The sequence below is a fragment of the Strongylocentrotus purpuratus genome, unplaced genomic scaffold (assembly GCF_000002235.5).
Source record: "Strongylocentrotus purpuratus isolate Spur 01 unplaced genomic scaffold, Spur_5.0 spur5_scaffold_18, whole genome shotgun sequence".
NCBI classification, from domain to species: domain Eukaryota; kingdom Metazoa; phylum Echinodermata; class Echinoidea; order Camarodonta; family Strongylocentrotidae; genus Strongylocentrotus; species Strongylocentrotus purpuratus.
Window position 1 is genome coordinate 5,215,503 of NW_022145603.1, and position 7,638 is coordinate 5,223,140.

Below are 7,638 nucleotides of genomic sequence, written 5' to 3' on the forward strand. Positions count from 1 at the left end.
GGGGAGTTTAATCTCTTGTCCGGCATTAGGAAACACTAAATCAAAGAGCAGTAAAATCAGAGCTGAAAAGGCCTTCAAAAGTCCTGTTGGATCAAAACTTTGCTAAAGAGAGGCTCGTGTGTTATTTTCTAGAAAGGCGCCATCTTCCTTGATATGACCACTATTTACCAAGGTATATCGAGCTTTAGCTAGAGCATTTGTATTTGTAGGTACAGTCAAACCTGTCTATAGCGACCACCCAAGGGAAACAAAAGAGACAGGTTCCTTTAGTACATGTTTAAATAAGAACAAACTTTCAAGGGAAACAAAAAAGACTTCTTTGTAGACAGGTGGTCACTAAAGCAGGTATGACTGTAATAGGAAACTTCGTGAGTTCGCATGGAAATATTGTAAGGTAGCTGCAGTGGGACCTAATTTGGGCCGAGCCACGGCCAATTATTCTTTCAAGACCATTGCTTTTAATTGAGGCAAAATGTAAATCATGTAAGTACTGTACATCCAATTGAATTTGAAGAGGGTATGGTTTTGCAAAAACTGTTAAAGGAATGACATAATTTCCAACTTACAATCGAAGAACAACTGTACGCGGATGTGTTTCCCATAACCATCTTGCATTGGTCATCGACACTTTGACCCGGAAGCTCTACAATAGAAGCCAGGGCAGTAGTTGGCAAATCATCCATACACTCTTGAGAGCTGAAATTAACAAGGTACACACTCTATACAAAACTGTGAAAGTGTCTCAATTTAATATAATATGAAATATATTTGTTAGATCTTATTTGTATTGTCGACAGCGTCCTATCAGGCACAACGGATGTTGTCCCTTTAAAAATACAGGTGTTGTCAGGCACGTACACAGGGGGGAGGGGGTTAGGGGGTTGAACCCCCCCCCCTTTGGTATTTTTATGTGTGTAATAATAATAATAATAATAATAATAATCCGGTTTTTTATATAGCGCTCAATACACCGATCCAACGATGTGCCTAAGCGCTTTACAGATATATAACCCCCCTAACCCCCCCCTTTGTTTTTTTGTTTTTAATTATATATTACAAAAAAAAAATATGCCCATGGCTGACCGAAAAAAAGGTGACCTTACCCCCCCCCCCCCCCCCCCCCACGAAGAAAAATGTCAAATTTTCAAATTTCGAGACCTAAAAAAAAAGTGTCCTCTTTAATTGTAATAATATAGTTCGGAGAATTACAGGGCCACTCTAACCCAACTAACATAGCCTTTCAAAACACCTCTACTTATTAATATTCCAGCCTTTCTCTGTAAATTCTTTCTCAATTTATATCATAGTTTGTCTTTTTAAAGACATTTTAATGCCTTAATCGCCCTCCTTTTCACCGAGAAGTCTGCGCAATACAGCTCCGAAACTGCGGTTTTCTCTGAGCGTTCTGAGTCGTCATTTTTAAGGCTAGATTCCAGAACTATGGATGATTTCTCAGACAAATTGTTGTCATGTTCGGAATGTCCGTCAAAAATTATTCTACATGTCTTTTTTTTTCCATCTTTTAGCCCTCTTTGGTTATAGTGGCCCTTTAGGTAATCGATCACATAAGTTTTACCCGATTTTTAACATTAATAATGGTCTGTTTTCACTCAAACTTTCAGATTATCTTTAATTCTACATCTAGCATTACAGTCACTACCTAAGCACCATCTTCTCTCATCTCAAGGGTAAAGATGGAAAAGCGAAATTATGATAGCAATTACTTCAAAATTAACTAAAACATTTATGAATAGAAATTGAATAAGCTTAATAGGTTCGGGATATAGGTAAATAAAATAGAGATTACAATGGCGAAGACGTGAAGGGAGAAGAACGAGTCAAAGGAGATTATTCTCGCAGTTGAGTGATCACGTGGGACATTCTCATTCTTCCTCTCATCTTCCTTCAAACTTACAAAACAGTTACTGAATGTAAGTATTACACACAATCTTACTCACCCGATGAAAATCTTCATATGTTCTGAACTGCATGATGACCATTCAAATGCTCCCGTACTCCGTGCCAGACTAGTAGACATGATGTTTAGACCTTCTGTACATCCATAGGTTATGTCGTGTTCCAGCCCAAGGCTAACAAAGGTGCAGATTTAAATGAAAACTTTAATACAGAAGAATAAGATTGGAAATGAATGAAGGCAAACATAATGTCTTAGTCAGGTAATAGGCTGCCACAGACTTTCACTGTGGAAATTTGCTTGTAGAGATACAAAAGAAATTAAAATAGTAAGTTTGCATTAGTAGGCCTCGTACAACATGAACATCACTCAGATTAGGATTTTAAAAAATTAACAATCTTTAGTTCTGGTAACAATGCATTAAAAAAAATTCTTCTCAAATCTCAAAAGTCGACCATGAAGTGTCCATAAATGAACTGTTAAGACCCGTCCAACAAAACTATGTAGACAATGGAAACATGCCTAGGATGAGACACAATGTTCTTCCGTTTGTTGGCTGATTACCCCACCTGAAATCCATTTTTCTCCCACTTAAACAATGCACGAGGATAAAAGATACCATGGACCGCGAAAAAAGTCGTAGGGATACCTATAATAAGGTGATTGCTACTGCTTTACTCCTGCCAAAATTATTTTTAAAAATGTAATGATCTTTTTCCAGCGACAAGGGAGCAGCGTTGAGTATGTCTTCACAGAAGCAAAAAATCACCAACAAGTCTAGTTAAATGCAACTTTAAATGACGATTTTCCGGAATTTATGGTTTAGTAAATCACCAAAGAAGAAACACTGTTCATTACAAGGTGCTGGAAATTTTCTTGTTTTATTCCTTAAGAGTTAAATATGATGTCCTATTATGACAGTGATATTTCCCGTTCCTTGCATTGCTTTACAGTAGGTTAAAATCTCAATTTAATTCATGTAGCACACATTGAAATGACTTACGAATGTCCGGTTTCGTGCGCCATAATAAGACCTGCTGATAGACCGCTATTCTCGGTGACAGAACACTTACTATCGACGTTACAAGTTCCACCAAGTCTTGCCCGACCTGCCAGACTGTAAACCATGTCATCACGGTAGATATCGTGTCTGTTGGAAGGAAATAAGGAACCAAGAATGGCCACTTTTGTAATGTATTTTAAGAAAAAATGAATACACCCTTGATAAATGCCTTATTACGAATGATTTCATTCATCTGTGACGAATGTTTTTTCTTCTTCATTTGTCAAAAATTTAAATTGCATACTGAACGTACTTGCTGTAATTTGTTAGTTCACGAGTTTGCGAATGATTTTAAAATGTGTAATCAATCCACGGATTAATCACATTTGGGATTGGACGCTTTACCTTTCTAATGGACTGAATTTGAAACGTTTGAAATATTAATTCGTGAAACAAAGATTATAAACATTTTAACTTAAGTTTTAGTTTATATGTGAAGTATGTATCAATAGAAAAAAAGATCGATACTTCATTAGCAATGATTTTTGGTCAGATAGTTGGAACTTGGAAGACCTCTCATTACTATTCATGATTCCTTCATCATTTCTGCAAATAAATCTTTCCAAGAACACAAATAAACTAATTTGTGACTGTTCCATCTTCTGGGATATACATCTTTTCCGATTTTTTTCCACTGACCCTGTAAAGAGCAAGGCTAAGTCCCAGTCGTTAGGATCGGTGTCATTATCTACACTTAATGAGGCTTGCCAGGTACAGAAATTGGGTAAGGTCGTATCGGCAGAAGCAACAGGTGTTATACTTTCTTCACCACCGGAGGGGTTGGTCGCCTGAGAGAAAGAGAGAGAGAGAGAGAGAGTGTGACAGAGCGCGAGAGAAGGAAGAGTGGGAGAGAGAGAGAGAGGAGGGGGGGAGGAGAGAAAGGGGGATTAACGAAGTACCTCAATGTGTGAATTACTCATGTTGGAGATAACATTATTTTTTATTTTATGACACACAATGGCACACGGTGCCTTGAAACCTTGTGTGACCGTCACAATCTAATGAAATATAACGAGAATCATTCCAAACGATTTGTTTTATCCATACTTGTACAAGTTTTGTAAAGGAATTCTTCATATTCTTTCTATTTGACATAGGCCTATCTTGAATATTTTCCCCAAAAAAACTTATACATTTTCCTATTGTTGTGGTATACAATATCAATGTAAGGTCTTGATTACGAAAAATTGGAAATGTATTTTATGCCAACAAAAATACTTCGAACAAATCATCATTATGACTCTATCTTTTATTGCTGCTTGTAAGTGTCGGCTTGCATGGTGATGTAGATATACAGTAGGCTTACGGGTGCACCATGCGAGAGAGAGAGAGAGAGGGGGGGGGGGGTTGAGGAGTCCTGAAATGGACCCTGACTCGGTAATCTTTCTTGGGGGGGGGGGTGTAGTCCTGAAAAGGACTGTTTGTTTAATAGTCAACCTGTTCGAAACGTCGAGCCACTCATCCTCTCCAAGCGCTATAGTTCTTCTTAGAACTATAAGCTAAGAAATGTAACAAACAGTCCTTTTCAGGACTACACACTCCCAAGAAAGATTACCGAGTCAGAGTCCTTTTCAGGACTCCCCAACCCTCTCTCTCTCTCTCTCTCTCACACATGTTGCACCCGCAAGCCTACTGTATATCTTTTATTATCTTTAGCTTCTTCACATCTGTATGAAAGCATCGCGGTTACAGGGTTAATATTTATGATAGAAATATAGATATTTCTACATAATACATGTAGGTAAATTATTGTTCATGCAATCTACCAGTTTACATATTCATCATCAATATAAAGGAAACGCTAATTTTGTAAATTTTGAGTATACACCCTATTAGCCTCACAATTTTGATGTGAAATACTTGAAATACGTGTAAACCGTGAAATAAAGAAAATACCCCAGGTTATAGAACAAACGAGAATATAAAGAACATAGTATCTTACTGTTATGGTTGTTGACATGGAGATAAGAAGACGAACCACTGAGAATCGGATGCTGATATCGAGACTAGGATCAGCGAATCGTCTGCTCATCTATGATTACATAAACAGAAAATAAATATGTATCAGAGATTAGCAGTGAATTATACTTAAGCTTTCCGTCTTCTACTCTTTAGAATAAATCACAAGGATGAAAGGGAGCCCGAAATCAGACATTATAAATGTACCCAAACAGATAGCAAAATAGCAGGCTTTAATACCTGGCTGCCGGAAAATATGTATCTTTTTTAGTGATGTGACCGTAAATTATAGAGTTGTCGAAAATAGTCGTGCTTTCTTAACATTACCTCAAATAAATCTATTCTTTGGCTACTTTATAATGCTTATAGCTAATTCCAAAGTGAATTTAGTTAAACTTAGAAACGTTTAGTGCTAACTTTTTTCTTTCAAATATTATCTTAAAGATATGTAATAATCACGAAAACCAACGAAAAACAAACATAACAAGAGTAGAATAACAGCTTCATTTATTACTCGGACGACTGTTGTAAACATACGTTTGCGCCACGATAGTTAAATCACAGACCTATAGCCTATCTGTTAATAAGTTGGACATAAACATGTACTTACAATGTTCAAAATAGTAGTAACGTAACTCTCAGTTTCTCCCAAATGTTCGTCATAAACAAGCTTGTCCACCACATAGAAGATTTCTACGTATTTAGCGCCAAGATAAGGACCATTGTAAGTAGTTTCATTGGCTAGAGTCACTGTATCTGTAGATCCACCATTATCTGCAACTGGTACTAAATGTTAATAAAGGGCCAGAAATTTAGTTTTATTTGGTTGTAGGCCAGACGGTAGACCATAACCATTTAATGCTCCATCGACCAAACTCTAATATCGTTATCCAATGTTTGGGTATGTTTTACGATAAACTTCACCCATTGCTATTTTTTGACAAACTAAAGCTTGCCCAACAAACTTTAGCCAACTTGATACAAAGAAGTGGAAATAAAGGGGCAACCTTTTTCCAATCCTAGTTTATCAAGTACTTTTGGTAAATATATGATTATCATAATTGATTTGTTTTAATGTTTAAATAGAGAATTGACACACATCGGTATGGCTCTCTCTACCTAGTTAGACATTGCGAACAGATTAGTAAATATTTAACCAACCAGTAGTTTTCTAACTGAATTTACCCAATATTTTAAGGGTGTATGACGTGTCCCTATTTTCACTTCCGAACATGCATATTTTCAGAGAAAGTGATCCTAGGATTCTAATATTTGCGTGTTTGGCCAATATTATGCTTAAACACAAAGTGTGAATAATCTTCTAGACACAAAAAAGCAAGGGGTTCCATAACTACGATCTGAGAGACTAATTACTTCGGAAGATCGGGCCATCGCGTCGCTCGGGTGGTCGCGGTATCCGGCTTTTATTCACGAAATGTCGGGTGCAATGGTTGTGAAATAACCACTCTCATCTACAAATGGTGTAATCCAATTTACCTGATACTTTGTGAAAACCCTAACAGCAAATCTACGAAAGGTCACGTCCGTAATTTGCATCTTCACATGATCTTCCGCTTTCGTTTCAAGAAAGATTGTGGAACAAATCGAAAGAGAATATTTTCAATGATGTTATGAAAGGGAGTGATCTTTTTAAAAAGTTCTTGATTTCTAAAACATGTACATCTCAAACGTTCACTTTAATCCTGTTGATTCTGCCTCTATCACACGGGTCAAATTTCGTATCTTAATCAGTCAAAGTAACATTAGACTATTTCGTTTCATATCTGATGAATAAATGGATTACTAAATGGGGAGCGGTAGCTTACGGTCTCCATCTGGACACTCATCATTTTCGTCCTCTGCAGCTTGTCGTTTATAAATGAGATGTGGATGGGTTGTATCATCAATGTTCCTCCTTATCCTTCTCGCATGGTCTTCTTTCAATGGTTCGATGAACAGCATGTCATCATCCAATGCTAACACTCCTCTCTGCGAGGAAAAGGTGTTCGACAGTCGAATAATTTTTAGGACGTGTTTTTTCATTCATACCCATTGATGTGAAACACATCATTACTGATAACTTTATTCATTCTTTGGTAATATTTAATAATTCCAAAATCATACCCATCTTGAAACTAGAGGAGTAATTTAAAGAACTATAAAACTAATATACTGACATTGTCAACACCGATAAAATGTTACTGTACCTCAAAGGCATTTTTATTGACTTTTTAAAGTCTGTTAACTCTGGTTTCATTTTCCGAATTTGTCTCCCTCTATAAAAATGAGAAATTCGTAATAATTGTATACATCAGTTACTTGTTAGTGGTTCGATAACCCATTCCCCTTAAACGATCATCCCCTACCCACCCTCTCTATCTCTATCTCTCTTCCAGTCTATGTCCCTCTATCATTTTATCCCCTCTCTCTGTGTCTCTCTATCCCCTCTCTGTCTCTCTTTCTTTCTCATCCTTTTTGTCCCAAAGTTCCCATATCTTGAATAGTTCGTCCTAAATACATGAAGCTTGATTTGGTTCAACGTTTGTCAACATTCATACAAGACCACAAGAATCAAGATTATTATCTCACCAATCCTCTACAAGTGCTCAGTGCTCCCGTTGATCCTCTATGAGAGATAGAAGTCGCAAAGAAGTGGCAATTTCTAGTCTGAACCGGTTCTTTCCGGATCGATCCATTGGGT